This window comes from Pleurodeles waltl, chromosome 6, assembly GCF_031143425.1.
Source record: "Pleurodeles waltl isolate 20211129_DDA chromosome 6, aPleWal1.hap1.20221129, whole genome shotgun sequence".
In the NCBI taxonomy this organism is placed as follows: Eukaryota; Metazoa; Chordata; class Amphibia; order Caudata; family Salamandridae; genus Pleurodeles; species Pleurodeles waltl.
In genome coordinates, this window is record NC_090445.1 from 482111353 (window position 1) to 482130763 (window position 19411).

Below are 19411 nucleotides of genomic sequence, written 5' to 3' on the forward strand. Positions count from 1 at the left end.
GGAATCACTACAACTATGACACGCTATACAATGTAACATTGACAGATGGCTGCTCTGTGCAATGTTTAGTAAGCAGCCATCTAGGAATAATATTATGCATACTGTATCTTTATTTTCGGTTCCAACATGGCCAACACCATGCATGTAAATGTGGCAGCTTTGTAGGAACTTTAAAATAACAACACACTATGTATTGAACCATTACAAGTGGGACACCCATTACTATGTTTCATTTTATTTTTGTAATGCAAGAATATGCCTGCCAAGTTTATGTGGCAGTATGTTTTCTTTTTTTTCAATCCAACCCTTATTCTTTTAGCTTATCTTCCATGTGCTTGTTTACTGTGTGAGTAAGTTTTATTGTGAAGGGATAAGCGGTTGAATTCAAGGACGAGTCAATGGGTGGATGAATGTTTGTACAAGTGCAAGGATGAGTGCATTTGTGGTGTCTTGGTATGTGCCTAAATTAGTCAGAAACAGAAGAGGCAATTTCAGTTATAAGCCAGGCCAGTTAGCATGGCCCATTCTTGTTCGGTTTGCAGACTTTGACCTCTCAAGGTGATAGAATTGGAAATTAAAAAACATTACAACAGTGGAACAAAGAGAGATTTGATTTAGCATTGGGAAACATAAAGCCATATTCAATTCACAATAATCCATGCCCATTCAATCCTATCACTTTCATAAATAGCAGTTTTTATTCTAGGTCTTGCGATTTACATGTATAATGGAAATGTCAAGGCTGTCTATCCCAGAATACCTAGTGCTGTCAGCTAAAACACCAAAACTTGTTTAAAGGTCCTTAGATAGCCTGCACCTAGGTATTTGAGAGGAGCCTCTGTGCATGCCTTGAAGGCTGGCATTGTTCCCTTTATGTCCTGAGCCTTAAGTACCTGTTTGACACTCTAGCCTTATAAGAAATCGATAAATACTTTATAGGGAGTCTAAAACTGGGGCACGTGAAAAACCTCAGACGCAGTGCCCAATGAGGTTGGTGCCACTTTTATGTTCATAGTCTACATATTCTTATCTGTGCTGCAGAGCAGGCCACTGATATGAGGTCTCTATCGTAGAAGCCGAACAAAACCAAAATAAATTGATAAACCAACCACCTTCAAGCAGGTGGCCCAAACCATCTGTATGCTCTTCCCAAAATTCAAGGCTAAGCTTATCAAAAAATTGATGCAGCAGAAAACGAAAATACAATTTCTTGAAACCCGTCTACAAAATTAAAAAAGTCAGAGAAAATAAAGGTACCAAGGCCCTGATTTAAACAAAGTGGTGCAGCGCGGTGCTGCGTAAAAATTAGCAGTGCTGCGCCACTTTTGAAACACAGGGATGCGCCGTATTTGGAGGAATACGGTGTACCCCTGCATTCCCTGCATTTCCCCCTGTGCCAGTGCTGTATTAAGCTGCCTGCGCCAGCGCAGGCATCCTTGCACTATAGAGCAAGGGTGTCTGCGTTGAGGGGATAGATTGTAGGTGTCCCTTCCTGCACATAAACAATCTATAATGGTGATTTGGCACTTCTATGTGGGCTGCAAAATGCAGCACACGTAGCATTACCAGAGCGTCATTTTGGAATGATTGTTTATGTGCAGGATGGGACACCTTACTGCACATAAACAATCACCCATGGCATTTCGCTCTTTCTATGCACAATGCAGCACACATGGAACAAGCAAAAAAACCGAGGAGGAATAAAAGCATTCCTCCTCGTTTTGCCATGCTAACGCCACCCCTGGAGTGGTGTTAGTTTTTGGCGCTGCCACAGGTTTTCGATTACTCGTAAATCTGGGGCAGTGTCAAAACCAATGAGTGTTGCGGTGTAACACCCACTGCAAAACCCATTGCACACCCCTCTGAAGCAGAAAACTGCATTGTAGGGGTCCATATTTACAGGGAGGCATAACGCCACAAAAAGTGGCATTACACCTCCTTGTAAATATGGAACAGTGGTTAGCACTACTGGAGCGTCACGAAAATTGATGCTTTGGTGGCGCTAGGGACTCTTAAATCTGCCCCCAAGTTCAGTCTTTGGTGTAGCAAATCAGATAACATCTTCATTAGAGTACATATCAGAGTGAGGATTCAGTTTATGAGTAATCCCGTGAACTATCTCACCACACAGCTCAGCCATTTTAGAGGGATGTAATAATGATGTTATTAAGTAATATAATAATTTGTAAATAATAGTATATATTTCATAATGTGTCCTACATAATTCGCTGTACAGTGTGTTTATTTCACTGTGGAATATGTATCACCTTTCAATTTAAGCTAACAGTTCTACTATCATGTAACATTTAACTTTTAATAGTTTGTATATATTTCAGGAAGTGGCAGATGCATTTCAGTACAGAAATATGTGTAGATCTCTAGACAGTTTAAATATATCACCTGCATGCTGTGCTGGATGACCTGCACAAGCTAGGAGATGGTGGTGGTGTCAAGGTGCTGCTTATGTTTGACCTCTCAGCAGCCTTCATTGCCCTCAACCTTGCCACCTTGGTCATTGACTAACTGACTAGGCTTCTCGGGTACTGTTTTCAATTGGCTACAATGCTTCAAGGCTGATCGGAGGCAGATGTCTGCCACTTACAGGGAAAAGTATTGTCCATAAATTTGTCAAATCTTTAGATGAGACTCTTATAAAAGATTTCCGTCATAAAAAGCCTGATTTTAAAGGTATACTACTAACTCTGTTCATCTTTGGGCTGTTCAAACATTTAACATTGGAGGATACGGCCTTTGGCTTCACACCCCTTATTTAGCTGTCTTAGCTTGTACGGAGTGTGTTGGTGGTCAGCCAGCTTGACGTATGCAGACCTGTCTAACACTCAGGCCCATATTTATACTTTTTTAGCGCCGAATTTGCGTCATTTTTTGACACAAAAGCGGCGTAAACTTATGAAATATAATTGTACTTTGTGAGTTTGCGCAGCTTTGTCACAAAATGACGCAAATGCGGCGCTAAAAAGTATAAATATGGGCCTCGGAGTCTTCTTATCACGTAGGTCGTACTGTCTCCATATGGAACAAAACTGTCTTCTCTGCAGGCACGCATCCTAAACCCCCAACATCATGTGGAATGTAATTTGGGACTTTACCGGGTATCTTTTCTTTATCTGAACACCCAAGTTTCTGCAATTGAAGATCTTAAAATTCCTACAGTTCCTTGACCATTTCGTAATGATTAACGCATAGAACGGGTCTTGGCTGGAGTGTGATTCACTATTCTCGCTGGTGCAAAATGTAGCAGCTTGTCTGGCGACAGGTCTCTAGGGGCCTGATTCACCAAGGCACAACTAGACCAAAAATCTAAGTTTGAATCAAAAGTCTAAATTTAAACCAAAAGTGTAAACTTAGAACAAAAGTGTAACTTTACTACGAGTAAAGTTACACTTTTGGTCTAAGTTTAGACTTTTAGTCTACGTTTACCTTTGTGAATCGGGCCCTAGAAACGCGAACATATCACTTCTGTTCTTAGAACCTGACATTGACTGCCGATCTACTTGCAGCAGGGTCCATTTTTAGGCCGTGATCATCAAACGCACAGCAATTTCTTAGAGTACCACTGACCTCCTGGCCCCTAAGTGTAAGGGTCATACCCCAGACTGCTCTTAACGTTATTCCTCTTAAGCCCTTCTTTTGCCAGATTATGAAACCCTCGCTGTAGGGTTTCCATCTGTTTAGACGTAGATAAACCCGCAAAACATGTTTATTTGTTCAATAATTCTGTTTTCTTCTTTTGCGATGACGCCATTGTTCTTGGGATGTTTTATGTTTGTAATTATTGGTTATTGGCGATTCTGTTACTTTAAACAACTCAGAATTGCTCCGCACAAGGCACTTTACAAATAAATATAACATGGAGATAAACAAAGCATACATTTCAACATGCGCTATGCACATTTCGATACAAAAAGTATGTAATCTCATTTCGGAAGGTACGTCTTTCCATGAGCGAGCACCTTATGTACTTCGTGCGTTATGTATTCACCTTACAAACATTAAAAACATCTTAGTTTATAATACATGCTGTTCATTGTGTAGTCCATAGATTTACGAGGCTTGAATCAGGGACGTAATGGCCCCCACGGGGCAGCTGCCTGACACTGTATTCCCGCCGTTCCGTCCCCATCTCTTAGCAGCCCCTCGCTCTCCTTTGTGTCCAGGCAGGCTCTGCATGCCAACGACGCTCTTAAGCAGACTTATCAGGCGAGCTGATCATTCAGAAGCAGGTGGTGGGGATTCTTCCTTTTTTGATTGCTATTCGCTTTCCCCCGGGGCTACGGTTTTCTGAGCCTTCACTAGAAACACGCCAGAGATAGCACGCCCAGAGTAACTCGCAGCCAGCTTGGGAGCAGTAAGAACATAAACCCTGGGCAGGGCGTAGCTCTGCAAACACATTCAAGTTAAATACATCATTCTATCAAGGTGAACCTACCAAAAGTCTATCAGTGGGACGGCGGACCGGGACCACCTGAGGGTAGGAGCCACAGGACGACCCAAGGAGAACGGGTGTAGTAAGGAGATTACACTAAGTCCCGAATTTAACAGGCAAGGCCGGCTTTAGGGCTGGTGGCACCCGGAGCGACCGTCCTTTTTGTCCCCCCTCCCCTTCACCATCTTCTCCACGGATTCCCTCACTACCACTCTGCAACAGTGCCCATCATCCCTCCAGCTCTTCTCTGACATACATTTCATCTTATTTAAATCTCTACTCATAGTTCACTCGCACTCAGTTTTGTGATCTGCATGGTACACGCCCTTTGCAGCAGGCACATCATCTCTCTGTCCTACTTTATGATGAGTGAGTCAAAACTGCTACTAGAAAAAAAATTCCGTCTCTCACCAACAGTAGTATGAATCACCAGAGTTATCTTGACATTTTTTGTTGTTGCCTGAACTGCTTGCACAAGGAGGTACAAATACTTTTAAACCCATGAGTTACTTTTAAACGCAGCACCCCCCACCAAGGTCAGCCCCGGTGTCTCTGCACTGGACACACTGCAACAAGCATTGACAAAGTCTATGCAAAAGCTATTGGCTTTGCAAATATGTTTAGCCATGTTGTACACCACCGTGCATACTGCTCAGCATGTCTAAGAACAGCGCACACAAGAGCCATGTGGAGTGTCATAGAGTGGAATGGCGAAGAGTGGATTAGAGTGTTGTAGAGTCAAGTGGCAAAGATTGCCATGTATAGGAGTGTCATAGTGTGGAGTTGCCTAGAGTAGCATACTCCGGAGTGGCACAGAGTAGAGTGGACTGGTGTAGAGTGCATTGGCATAGAGTGTTGCATAGTATAGTGGTATATGGTGCAATGGCATTGAGTGCAGAGGCATTGAATTCAGCGGAATGCAATGCAGTGTTAAAGAATTCAGTAGCGTAGAATAGAGTGGTGCATAGTAGAGTACAATGGTGCAGTCTGGATGTCGCAGAGTGGAGTGGCACAGAATAGCGTGATACAGAGTACAGTAGTGCAGAGTAAAGTGGGGATAGAGTGCAGTGGTGTAGAGTACAGTGGCATAGGGTAGAGTGCCACAGAGTGGTGCAGAGTGGTGAAGCATAGAGTTGAGTAATGCAGAGGGCAGTGGCAAAGAATACAGTTGAATGGCATAGAGTGCAATGGTGTAGTGTGCAGACTAGAGTTCAGCTGCAAACAGTGCAGTGGTGTAAGGTGGTGCCGAGTAGAGAGGCATAGAGTGGTGCAGAGTAGAGTATAGTGCCATAAAGTGTAATGGCATAGAGTGCTGTGGTGTAGAGTGAAGTAGTGCAGAGTAGAGTGCCATAGAGTTCAGTGGCAGAGAGTGCAGTGCTGCAGAGCAGAGTATAAGAGTGCAGTGGAGAGAGTGACACAGAGAGCAGTGGTGTGGAGTATAGTCATGCAGAGTAGAGTGCACTGGAATAGAGTGCAGTGACATAGAGGGCAGTTGTGTAGAGTGTATTGGCTTGGAGTGCAGTGGTTAAGAGTAGAGTGACAGAGTGTAGTGGCATAGAATGGAGTGTGACAGAGTGAAATAGAGTGGCATAGAGTGCAATGGCAGAGAGTAAAATGTTTAAGAGTAGAGTGATGTAGCATAGCGTGGGCAGGTGCAGGGTAGAGTGCAGTTGCGTAGAGTGGCATAGAGTATAATGACATAGAGTAAAGTGATGTAGAGTACAGTGGTGAAGAGTGCAGTGGTGTAGAATAAAGTGGGACAGGGTAGAGTAAAGAGGCATAGTCTGAAGTGTCATAGAGTGCAGTTGCATAGAATGGAGTGGTGCAGAGTGCAATGGTGTTGGGGATTGTGAAGTGGAGTGGGGCAGAGTAGAGTGCAGTGGGCGGATTGGTGCAAAGTAGAATGGAGTGGGGTAGAGCAGAGTATGTATGGTATGGTAGAACACTGCCATTACAGACAACATGTTTTCAATTAAAATGACCATTACATTTGCACAGAGATACAGTATTACTAATAAAACTATACAATGCACAAACAAAAATGTTTGAATATTGCCTTACCTAGTGTAACAATTTGTTTTGATCATATTAAAGTATTAGTTTCCAACACACTTAAGAACTAACAAAAAAGTCTTCCTTTGTCTTCCTAATTCTGAGCTAAAATGAAATAATTACACAGTTCATTTGAATGTTGTTGTGTACTAGACAAAAACTGTCTCCTACACCCAGTATCCAGATAGATTGTCACATATATCCCCTCACTTTGAAGTCAGAGACAGTGTCAGACATTTGACCTCTGTGTTTGAATGCAGAACAAATGTCCCAAGACAAGAACAGATTCGAAGGCTTGTTTACATAAGGGGAGTTCGTGGAAAACTACAGTAAACATGGTTTAGGCAAGAGGAGAGACATACTGAATCTGGGGAGCCCAAAGCAAATAAAGCCAGCAAATAGAAAGCCAGACAATTTGAGTTACAAACCACAAAGCCAATAGTAATCAACAAGCGGAATCCATTCCTAGGTCAACAGCTGTACTGGCTGTAACCTAAAAAGTTACGGGTGGGTATTTGAATTAAATTAATGCTGCCATTAGGCCAGAGGGTGCAAAGGCAGTTCCAAGAGTTGCTAGGGGCAAACTAACTGACGGCTTTAGAATGCCAGGGTGCTACATTGTTTTCAAAAGCCACCACTTGCCCTGCCGAAAGTCAGGGTTGCTGAATATCAAGACTTTCTAGTATTGATTCCATCTCAAGCCTCTTTCAACCACCAGTAAACACTCCCCACTCTTTATCTCACTCTTTCAGATTTTTTTAATCCCTGCTCTCTCCCTTTGTTGCTGTTTTTTTTAAATATTTTTCTTTCTCCTACTTACCCCTTTTTATGCCTTTCACTCCCTTGTTTTGGGTCAAAGTCTGGTGACGAAAAATAAGTCTCAGCCCCCCCCAAAACTAGTGCCACTGAGCACCACCTGCAACCACCAGCTCAAATTAAGTACTGAGTTTGACCAGAGTCAACTCCTTCTCACATCTGAGAGCAATATGGAATACGCTTTGGCTTTGAATTTCCCTGTCATGTTTTCCCTTATTATCCCTAACTGTAGCTCAGTGCTGGCAACATGGCCCACAGACTTGAAACCTCACCACAGCAATGTGGTGATCTAGGGGCACACGTTCAAGTCCTAGCATGGCGTTCTCAAGAACCACAAATGTGGACAATAGTAACAGATGGTATTTGCAACACTTAAAAACGTCATAACTGGGGTATGAAATGCTGTTTTAAAAGTTGTCATTAATAAAAAGTCGATCCACTTAGTCCAGTGCTCAGAATAAAACTGAGATTTACGGTCATGGGGAAGGAATCTTTAAAAACATGTAAGGCTCAATCCTTTGGAAACTGTATGAGGTAGTGTGGGGAGATAAGGGATAAAGAAAGTTGAACACAACAGAATTTAGAATTAAAAGATTAAAAAAACAACAACAAAAAAACATTTGCACTCTTAAAAATACAGGCGACTGTTCTACGAAATACAAGAAAACATTCTAGGTTAAGCAGGGCGAATGTAGCCAGGCAGTCAAGACACAAACAGTTTCCGAAAGCTAGTCTAAGCCTTCGGAAACTCCTAGCCTTGTTCATAAACTTACCTTGCCCTCTTTTTGTCCTCCTTAGAAATGTCTACATTGCAATGTGCCATATTATTGGGATTTAAGGTAGTTTCAAACCTCATACCTCTAGACATGTTCTGTCTGGCTGAGGCAAGCAAGTTCTATTGCATTTAACTGTTTGGTGTCATGTTTTGTGTGGAGGTTCATTGTGATTTGATGTTTTGTTTTCAGGAACGTAATTTTACGATTTGTGTTGGGTGTCACAGGAGATGTCGATGTATTTGGTGCTATGGTGCCAAATGGTATGTGAGAAAGGTGGATAGATTGATCTTTATGACACATTGTGAAGTATTGTGGTGTGTGTCATGAAATGTTACGTTGGAGCCCCGTTAGGAAACGGCTTCTTAAACGTCATTGCTTCCGCTATACCTCCTAATACGCACATTATGACTGAACATGCTACCTACACATTATGAAGAATGCTTCCACTATTAAAGAAACTATTTCCCACCATACTTCTTGTTAAGCGCTTTCATGTTGTCATTGCTGAACATACTACCTCCACATTATGAAGAATGCTTCCCCGATTAAAGAAACTACCTCCCACCACCCCTGTAGGGAGTCCAAGCCACAGTGGAACCTGGATGTCTTAGAACGGGGGTTCTCCTGAGTGTTATGTCATTTGAGGAGCTTACCTTAAAAAACTTGAAAATGCGCACTTTCCACCTGTCGGTAACTTTAGCCTAGGGCTCGGGAATGCGATCACATGGAATGTAGGGCGTTTCTCTTTTGGAATGCCAACTGAACGCTGCATGGACTTGCAGCCACCCATCTGCAGAGCACCAGACCAGGCATAATGGCAGCCCAGGGGGAGAGCAGGGATGCTTTCATTACAAGGAGAAATATCACCTCTCTCTCTTTCGGTATCTCTCTGATAAGGAAGTGGTAAGGGCACTGTTTTTGAGAGGACAGACCGACTTATTATGGTCTGCTGGTGCATAGACAAGAAATGGAGAAATATCACGCAAGACAGACGAAAAATGCAGTGTTTGTGTTAGGAGGAAAAAATGTAATTCTGCTTACAAATATTGTTTTATAGTTTTTTTCTGCATTTAAATGTCTTTTCAACGAACAGTTATCATATAACTACCCTATTTTCTCTTTAAAGGGCAGATGAGTATTCTTGTGTTGAAGGTTGTATAAAAACGAAATGTGAAAGTTATATGTAACTTTCGTTAGTACAGTAAACCAAAAGGAATGCCAATTCCTGGGTACTGTCTTCAGACGTTTTTTCAGAGTAATTACTCAAACAGGTCAGTGAGATGCAGGTTTTGCTTTTCAAAAAGCACTTGCATTATAACTGTCATGTCACTGTGTTATGCAAGCAACATCAAATGCAAATGATATGCAGTATTCAGCAGATGGGATTCTTGGCGATAAACAGATTTGTGTTTAAGGTCAAGGGAGGAGGTGAATAGATGAACAGATAATTTCACGTTTGAAGCTGACAACAGCAAAGAAGCCATTTTGGGACTGTTGTCTCTTTCTGACTTGGCAGCAAAAACGTTCATAAGCTAGTCGCTGCTGCTGCACTGCATCAGCCAAAGAGTGGGAGTTATGGAAGAGAACACTGATTTTTAGAAATAGAATATTCATTTGGTAAGAGAAAGTATGCTGCACTCATTCCAATTCGAATAACGTCAAATCACATATGGGAATTCAGTACTTTGTGTCCCAATGAGAATATAAGAGACTGAATGACTCCTTGGACGTCACAGCCTTGCTATAGGAAGTCAGTTGAAGACAGCTGGCTTGAGTTAGTGGGCACCCTATTTCTTAGCACGCCCTATATTGGCAGCTGAAGTGTTAAAGTGAGACTCCTGGGAATAGAAATGCGACTAGCTGAGACTCATATATTTTGAATAAAGTAGTAGATTGCATGACCTTCGGGATTCCTGTTTTCAAGGCTGAAAAGAACCACAGGAGCGCATTTTGTTCTTCATATTGCAGAGGGTCTTTCAACTGGAGCAAAAACCCCAGGGCAGCCCCCAGGAGCAGTCTCTCCACTTTTCTGACCAATGTGCATGACCTTAGCATCTTCCAGGTATGATGAATGTTTATTGTGATCCCTTGGATTTGTGCAGATGTCAGCAGCAGATTTTCTATACTTATTATCTTCTTTGCAAATTGATTAGATATTTCCTCACTTTGTTATAATGCAAAGGCATCATGTAGTTCAGGTTAGTCTGTTGGCATTGCATCCCCAGGTCTTCCTGGACACTCACTCAAATGCTTGCAACTGGAGCAGGTCCTAGATGCCCATCTGCTAAAGCATTGGACTGAAAATGACACGCTCAAGGCGTACCAGATGGCTCAAGGTTAAAAGAATGCAATACTCCAGCATTGAGCCATTAGTTTTCTAAACAACTGCAGTGTTTTCACTCTCATTGTATGCATTTAGCGAAAATACCATAATGCAATAGTTTGAATATGGAAGCCCAAAGGTCTTAACCCCTTCGCTGCCAAGCCTTTTTTTTGGCTATTTGGTGCAGTTCGCGCTTAGGCCCTCATAACTTTTTGTCCTTTTTACAGGGTCATCCTCCAACTTTTGCCTCCTTCCTCCTATTTTTTCTGACCTGATGTTGTTGGCTTTTGAACTCTGGGCACTTTACCACTGCTAACCAGTGCGAAAGTGCATATGCTCTCTGTGTAAATTGTACTGTTGATTGGTTTAGCCATGATTGGCTATTTGATTTACTTGTAAGACCCTAGTAGAGTGCACTATATGTGCCTAGGGCCTGTAGATTAAATGCTACTAGTGGGACTGCAGCACTGGTTGTGCCATCCACTTAAGTAGCCCCTTTACCTTGTCTCAGGCCTGCCATTGCAAGGCCTGTGGGTGCAGTTTCACTGTTACCTCGACTAGGCATTTAAAAGTACTTGCCAAGCCTAAACCTCCCCTTTCTCTACATATAAGTCACCTCTAATGTGTGCCCTAGGTAACCCCTAGAGCAGGGTGCTGTGTGGGTGAAAGGCAGGACAGGTACCTGTGTAGTTTATATGACTTGGTAGTGTAAAACTCCTAAATTCGTTTTCACACTACTGTCAGGCCTGCTCCCTTCATAGGCTAACATTGGGGCTGCCCTCATACATTGTTGAAGTGGTAGCTGCTGATCTGAAAGGAGTAGGAAGGTCATATTTAGTATGGCCAGAATAGTAATACAAAATCCTGCTGAATGGTGAAGTTGGATTTAATATTAGTATTCTAGAAATGCCACTTTTAGAAAGTGAGCATTTCTCTGCACTTAAATCTTTCTGTGCCTTACAATCCACATCTGGCTAGGCTTAGTTGACAGCTCCTTGTGCATTCACTCAGACACACCCCACACACAGGGTACTCAGCCTCACTTGCATACATCTGCATTTTGAATGGGTCTTCCTGGGCTGGGAGGGTGGAGGGCCTGCCCTCACACAAAGGACTGTCACACCCCCTACTGGGACCCTGGCAGACATAATTGAACTGAAAGGGGACCTGGTGCACTTCTAGGCCCCTCTTTGAAGTCTCCCCCACTTCAAAGGCACATTTTAGTATAAAACAGGGCCTCTGCCCTACCACCTCAGACACTTGCTGGAGAAGAAACCTGAACCAGAACCTGCATCCTGCCAAGAAGAACTGCCTGGCTGCTCAAAGGACTCACCTGACTGCCAACCAAAGACCCCATTTCTAACATTGGTGATCAGCGGTGAGGATAGGACTTGTATTTGTGCAGTGACATACAGTAGCTAAGTATTTCACTACCTACCCACAGTTGAAGGTCAACTTGATTTTTTCATCTTTTTGCTTTTGGTTCTCTGATGTCCTCCTGGATATATTATTGAGATTTTGGGCTTTGGTTTTTGGTTTTGCCTGTGATACCTTGCCAGATTGGGAATGGGTACCTACCTCACAGACGACTACGGTGTGTCAAACATTGTGCCTGTTGAATCCCTCACCAAGGCTGAGCTAAGGGGGCTTTGCAGAAAATGGGGACTTCCAATGTCAAGGAGATCCACTAAGATGGAACTGCTAGATATCTATGTATCCTGGGGAGAAGCACAATGGGCAGAGGAACAGGCAGCAAAGAACCAAAATAATCATAGCCCGGAGAATGATTATGAGGAGGAGGACTGCTCAGATGAGGAGGAGGACTGCTAAGATGAGGAAAGAGAACTGGTGAGAGATTAATGGCTCCTAGCTGCAGAGCGGTGGATGGAGGATCTCGATGAGTTTATTGAGAGGGCTGAAGCGGCAAGATCATTAGCCCTGGAAAAAGAAAGGATTGCAGCTCAGGAGCTGAGCTGTGAAGAGCTGAAACTGGAAGCCGGAAGCCGGAAGGGCTGAGTCCAGTTCAGATGGGGGCAGCAAAAATCTTGCATCCAGTGCTGCTGAAGAAGTGCACAGGCCCAGAGATGTGGTGTCCGACTTGAAGAAGGGAGTTGACACACACCAGGTGGTTCAGGAATATGAGGTAGTTCCCGTTATGCACAGGGTCCCTGAGGAGGATTGGGGAACTGGCACAGGGAGTCATATTCCTACTGGGGGGAGGGACACTTTACTGGCTCTAGAAGAGAGTGACAGGGAAAAGGGTTCCCCCCTGGTGGACGTCCTGGATATAGAATGTGGAGACATCCCAGAAGAATATGGGTTGAGTGCCAGGGACAGTCAGATACTGTCTCACCAGTCTCAGGAGGGTGATGTAGAACACTTTTTCAAGGCTGAGTAACTGGATGGTTGGGTGAAGGGTACTGAGGTTAATACATGTGAAGGGCAGAGTGATGTAATTGCTGGAGAGCATATGTCTGGTCCTTATTTTCCAGAGCTACGCCAACACCAGGTGGAGTGTGAGTTCTCTGACCCCAGGGAGCTTACAATGGAGGCAGACTTCTGGGTGAGTACCAGAGAGTCTGAAGAGGCATTTGGGGGTGCTCCTGAAGAAAGTGGCCTAGGTGTTTCCCAACCAAGTGAGGTGGGAGAGGATTGTAGTGTCCCAGGTAGGTCCCAGGTCCTAGAGGGTTACATGAGGGAACGCCAGGAGGGAAGCCTAGCCTGTACCGTAGGGCCACCTGTTGAGGGAGACCCCGCAGTGTCAGAAGAACTTGGGGGGGGTGACTGTAGCCAGCATCCCACCAGTTCTGGTGTCTGGCAGTACCACTCCTAGTGAGGGGGTGCAGATGTCCAGACAGAGGGTTGAGAGGGGGCTGCGGACCCCAGTGTAGGTCTTGGAGAGTCAGGGGTCAGCTCTGAGAGCAGAGCCCCCCAGGAATGGCCCAGGTGAAACCATTTCTGGTTTGGGGGAGATCCAGACTCTGCCAGATGGGCAGAGGTCAGGAGACCTGCGCCAGCCAGACTCTTGTGTGGCCCTTGGGGACAGTGTGTCCCTTGTGGGGGGGTGAGTGTGCCCCCCATGAAGTCCTGGCGTGCCAGGCAATTGTTCAACCTCAGGGTGGTGACTCTGGGTTGGATGACCAGGTTCAGGGGTTAAACTCTGGCCTGGTGGGGGGTCAGTGTGTCCCCCAAGAAGTCCTGGGGTGCGCGGAAATGGTTCAACCTCAGGGTGGTGACTCTGGGTTGAGGGACCAGGTTCAGAGGGTAAACTCTGACCTGGTGGGGGGTAGGTGTGCCTCCCAGAAAGTCCTGGTTTGCCAGGCAGTGATCCAGTCTGAGGGTACAGACCCTGGACTGGAAGGCCAGGTTCAGGGTGTCCCCCATGACCTGGAGGAAGGGGCTACTGATAACAGTGCCCCTGCCATGTTGTCTTCAGGGGAGGCCACTCCTAGTTGGGGCTGCTGGACCCCAGAAGGGAGGGAAGGGGGAGGAAAGCCTCCCCCCGGGCCCTAGTCCAACCTGAGGGTACAGACCCCAGGTTGGAAGACCAGTTGCAGGTTAACAGCCCTGCACTGGTGAAAGAATGGAGCAGGGTTGCTTCTATAAGCACCCTGACCATGTTGGACTCTGGGGGTGCTGCTCCAGGAGGGAGGGTACAGAGCCCCAGAGGGGAGGATCAGGTTCAGGCTGTCATCCCTGACCTGGTGGAAGGGAGAGTGGTCAAAGGGTGGCCAGCACCTGGGGCTACCGCCCCCCACTCTCCACAGCCACAGTGGTTGGAGAGCTGTGAGAGGCCTGGGGCCTGGCTCTCATCCCTGACAGCTGTCAGTAGCCACAGTGGCTTGCTGTCCGGGTGGACAGAGTTATCCCTGGGGAGGGGACAAGAGTCACACCCCGGGGGTAGAGTGGGCAACACCACTGTGTTGGTCCTGGTGGTACTATCCGGACCCTGGGATACATCTGTGAGCAAAGTGAGGTTAGGTGCTGCACAGATGGTATCCGCAGGTAAGGAGAAAGGTTCCCCATGGGTTGGCCTAGTGGGCCCTGAGAGTATGGACAGAGGGAGCCAATTGGAGTCAGGAAGGCGAAGAACTGGAACATGCCCCTGCTGCTGTGGGCCTGGGTCCTTGTTCTATCGCCTCAAACAGGGAAGTACATCAGGATAGTGATTGTTCTCCCCTGGCTTTAGGCTGGTGGGGGGTGATGTTTTACCTGGCCTTTTTACAGGGTCATCCCCCAACTTTTTGCCTCCTTCCTCCTATTTTTTCTGACCTGTTGTCGTTGGCTTTTGAACTGTGGGCACTTTACCACTGCTAACCAGTGCTAACGTGCATATGCTCTCTGTGTAAATTGTACTGTTGATTGGTTTATCCATGATTGGCTATTTGATTTACTTGTAAGACCCTAGTAGAGTGCACTATTTGTGCCTAGGGCCTGTAGATTAAATGCTACTAGTGGGACTGCAGCACTGGTTGTGCCACCCACTTAATTAGCCCCTTTACCTTGTCTCAGGCCTGCCATTGCAAGGCCTGTGGGTGCAGTTTCACTGTCACCTCGACTAGGCATTTAAAAGTACTTTCCAATCCTAAACCTCCCCTTTCTCTACATATATGTCACCTCTAATGTGTGCCCTAGATAACCCCTAGAGCAGGGTGCTGTGTGGGTGAAAGGCAGGACAGGTACCTGTGTAGTTTATATGACCTGGTAGTGTAAAACTCCTAAATTCGTTTTCACACTACTGTCAGGCCTGCTCCCTTCATAGGCTAACATTGGGGCTGCCCTCATACATTGTTGAGGTGGTAGCTGCTGATCTGAAAGGAGCAGGAAGGTCATATTTAGTATGGCCAGAATAGTAATACAAAATCCTGCTGACTGGTGAAGTTGGATTTAATATTACTATTCTAGAAATGCCACTTTTAGAAAGTGAGCATTTCTCTGCACTTAAATCTTTCTGTGCCTTACAATCCACGTCTGGCTAGGTTTAGTTGACAGCTCCTTGTGCATTCACTCAGACACACCCCAAACACAGGGTACTCAGCCTCACTTGCATACATCTGCATTTTGAATGGGTCTTCCTGGGGTGGGAGGGTGGAGGACCTGCCCTCACACAAAGGACTGCCACAACCCCTACTGGGACCCTGGCAGACAGGATTGAACTGAAAGGGGACCTGGTGCACTTCTAGGCCCCTCTTTGAAGTCTCCCCCACTTCAAAGGCACATTTTAGTATAAAACAGGGCCTCTGCCCAACCACCTCAGACACTTGCTGGAGAAGAAACCTGAACCAGAACCTGCATCCTGCCAAGAAGAACTGCCTGGCAGCTTAAAGGACTCACCTGACTGCCAACCAAAGACCCCATTTCTAACAGCCACCCATGCCAAAGTTGCGTCCATTTGTTTTCCAACATCCTAGGGATTTTAGAGGTACCCGGACATTGTGGGTTCCCCTGAAGGAGACCAAGAAATTAGCCAAAATACAGTGAACATTTCGTTGTTTTTTTAATAAAATGGGAAAAAGGGCTGCAAAAGAAGGCTTGTGTTTTTTCCCCTGAAAACGGCATCAACAAAGGGTTTGTGGTGTTAAAATCACCATCTCCCAGCTTTCAGGAACAGGCAGACTTGAATCAGAAAACCCCATTTTCAACACAATTTTGTCATTTTACTGTGACACACCCCATTTTTACTATTTTTTGTGCTTTCAGCCTCCTTCCACTTAGAGACAGAAATGGGTGTGAAACCGATGCTGGATCCCAGAAAGCTAAACATTTATGAAAAGTAGGCAAAGTTCTGAATTCAGCAAGGGGTAATTGGTGTAGATCCTACAAATGTTTCCTATAGAAAATAACAGCTGAAATAAAATATTATTGAAATTGAGGCGAAAAAAACAGCCATTTTTCTCCATGTTTTACTCTGTAACTTTTTCCTGCGATGTCACATTTTTTAAAGCAATATACCGTTACGTCTGCTGGACTCTTCTGGTAGGTATCAAGGTATCAAGAAAACCTTTGTATTTCCAAAATGGGCACAAGATAAGGTAATGAGAAGCAATGGTAATTTGCACATCTCCGAATTCCGGGGTGCCCATAATAGCATGGGTATTACAGGGCATTTCTCAAATAGACGCTTTTTTACACACTGTCTTACATTGGGAATGAAAAAAAGTAGAGAAAGACAAGGGGCAAAAACACTTGTTTTGCTATTCTGTGTTCCCCCAAGTCCGATAAAAATGGTACCTCACTTGCGTGGCTAGGCCTAATGCTCGCAACAGGAAACACCGCATGGACATATCACGTTTTTACATTGAAATCTGACATGTTTTTTGCATAGTGCCTAGCTGTAGATTTTGGCCACTCGCTCAGCCGGCACCTAGGGAATCCTACCAAACCAGTGCAGTTTGGAGAACTAGACACCTAGGGGAATCCAAGATGGGGTGACCTGTGGGGCTCTGACCAGGTTCTGTTACCCAGAATCCTTGCAAAAAACTCAACATGTGGCCAAAAAAAACACTTTTTCCTCTCATTTCAGTGACAGAAAGTTCTGGAATCTGAGACGAGCCACAAATTTCCTTCCACCCAGTGTTCCCCCAAATCTCCCGATAAAAATGGTGCCTCACTTCTGTGAATATGTCTAGCGCCCGCAACAGAAAATGCCCCAAAACACAACGTGGACACATCACATTTTCCCAAAGAAAACAGAGCTGTTTTTTGCAAAGTGCCTAGCTGTGGATTTTGGCTTCTAGCTCAGCTGGCACCTAGGGAAACCTACCAAACCTGCAATTTTTTTTAAACTAGACACCTAGGGGAATCCAAGATGTGGTGACCTGTTGGGCTCTGATCAGGTTCTGTTACCCAGAATCCTTTGCAAACCTCAAAATGTGGCCAAAAAAACACTTTTCCCTCTCATTTCGGTGATAGAAAGTTCTGGAATCTGAGAGGAGCCACTAATTTCCTTCCACCCAGCATTCCACCATGTCTCCCGATAAAAATGGTACCTCACTTGTGTGGATAGGCCTAGTCCTCGCGAAAGGAAATGCCCAAAAACACTATCTGGACACATCAAAATGATCTAATACAAAACTACCTGTTTTTTGAGGGGGGGAACCTGCGTTTCTTGTTCCTGGGCTCAGCAGCCATCTAGGGAAACCTACCAAACCCAGACATTTCTGAAAACTAGAACACCCGAAGGAGTCGAGGAAGGTGTGACTTGCGTGGATCCCCCAATGTTTTCTTACCCAGAATCCTCAGCAAACCTCAAATGTAGCTAAAACATAACTTTTTTCCCACATTTCTGTGTTGGATCACTGCAGCGGGACAAATTTCCTACCACCCAACATTTCCCTCAGTCTCTCTGTAAAAATGATACCTCACTTGTGTAGGTGGGCCAAGTGCCTGTGACAGGGAAGAGCCAAAAACGTGTTGAAATTGAGGGGGAACCAAAGCGTGTCCAAAAGGTCAGTTTGATAAAAAAAAAATGTAGGTTGACAAGTGAAGCAGAATTTTTATCGGTATAGATGAGACGATGTTGGGTGGTAGGAATTTTGTGGATTTCTGCAGATTCCGGAAGGTTCCATCACAAAAATGTAGGGAAAATGTGTGATTTCCAGCAAAGTTGTAGGTTTGCCGGGCATTGTGGGTAAGAAAATGGTGCGGGGTGCATGTGAAGCACACCACCCCAGAATCAACTACATGTTTTGTTTTCAGATGTGTCTGGGTCTTGTGGATTTTTCTACATGGCAGCGTCCCAAAGTAAAAAAAAGTGCAGCCCTCACCATTCCAAGTGGGACGATTTTGAGAGTTACCAAGCTCTCATGGCCCTAATGTAAAACCAAAACTCAAAATAATCAAATGTCCTCTTGCTTGCCATGGGATAAGATGTTTTAGTGTTTGGGGGGAGAGCTGAAAGACTGTTACCCCCTTCAGTTGGGGTGGGGCAGAACCAGGCCCACACTGGTTGGTAGCCCCCACCCCACTATTTATTTATGTATTTTTTATTCCATGCCATCTGGTAGGCTTTCTCCCCCCCGGGGTGTGGATCAGGGGTAATTGCACCATCTGCCCAAAGGTGGGCAGAACAACTTTGGCCCCATTTATTTGTGGTGGGGATATGGCCATACCCCAACCCTCTTATTTTGAAAAAAAAAACTCTTCCCTGGTCTCTGGTGGGCTTTCTGCCCCCATTGGGGGCAGGTGGGCCTTCCAAAAATAGGCCGATCTGCCCCGGGGCAGATATGGCCAACAGCAATATGCCCCCATGGGGAGCGACCCTTGCCCAAGAGCTAGCCCCCCCAAACAAAACACACACATACACACACACCAATCCCTGGTGTCTATTGGTTTCTGCCCTCCTTGGGGGCAGATTGGCCTAACAAAAATAGGCTGATCTGCCTCCAAGGGAGCTGAAATGGCCTTAATACAATTTGTCCCCCAGGGGAGCGACCCTTGCCTAAGGGGTCGCTCCCCATACATAAAAACATAAAGTAAATAAAAAAATATACTGTATATATATATGCCTGGTGTCTAGCGGTTTCTGCCCCCCTGGAGGCAGATCGGCCTAATTATATTAGGCCGATATGTCCCTCGGCCTAATTATATTAGGCCGATCTGCCTCCAGGAGGGGCAGAAAAGGCCTAAAAATATTTTAGCCCCCCGGGGAGCCACCCTTACCTAAGGGGTCACTTCCCACATATAAAAAAAAATATAAACAACATTTTTGCTTATCCCTGGTGTCTAGGTGTTTTCTGTATTATGTATTATCAAAAACAGTAACTGAAGACACAGGCGGTCATTCTGACCTTGGCGGGCGGCTACCGCCGCCCGCCAGGCGGGAACCGCCAAGCGGCTGCCATGCGGCCACAATAACGCGGCCCACATTCCAACATTCCCGCCGGCCCAGCGGGAATGAGGCCGCAACACAGGAGCGGTGTTGCGGCCGTGCGACGGGTGCAGTTGCACCCGTCGCGCTTTTCACTGTCTGCCATGCAGACAGTGAAAAGCAGGCCG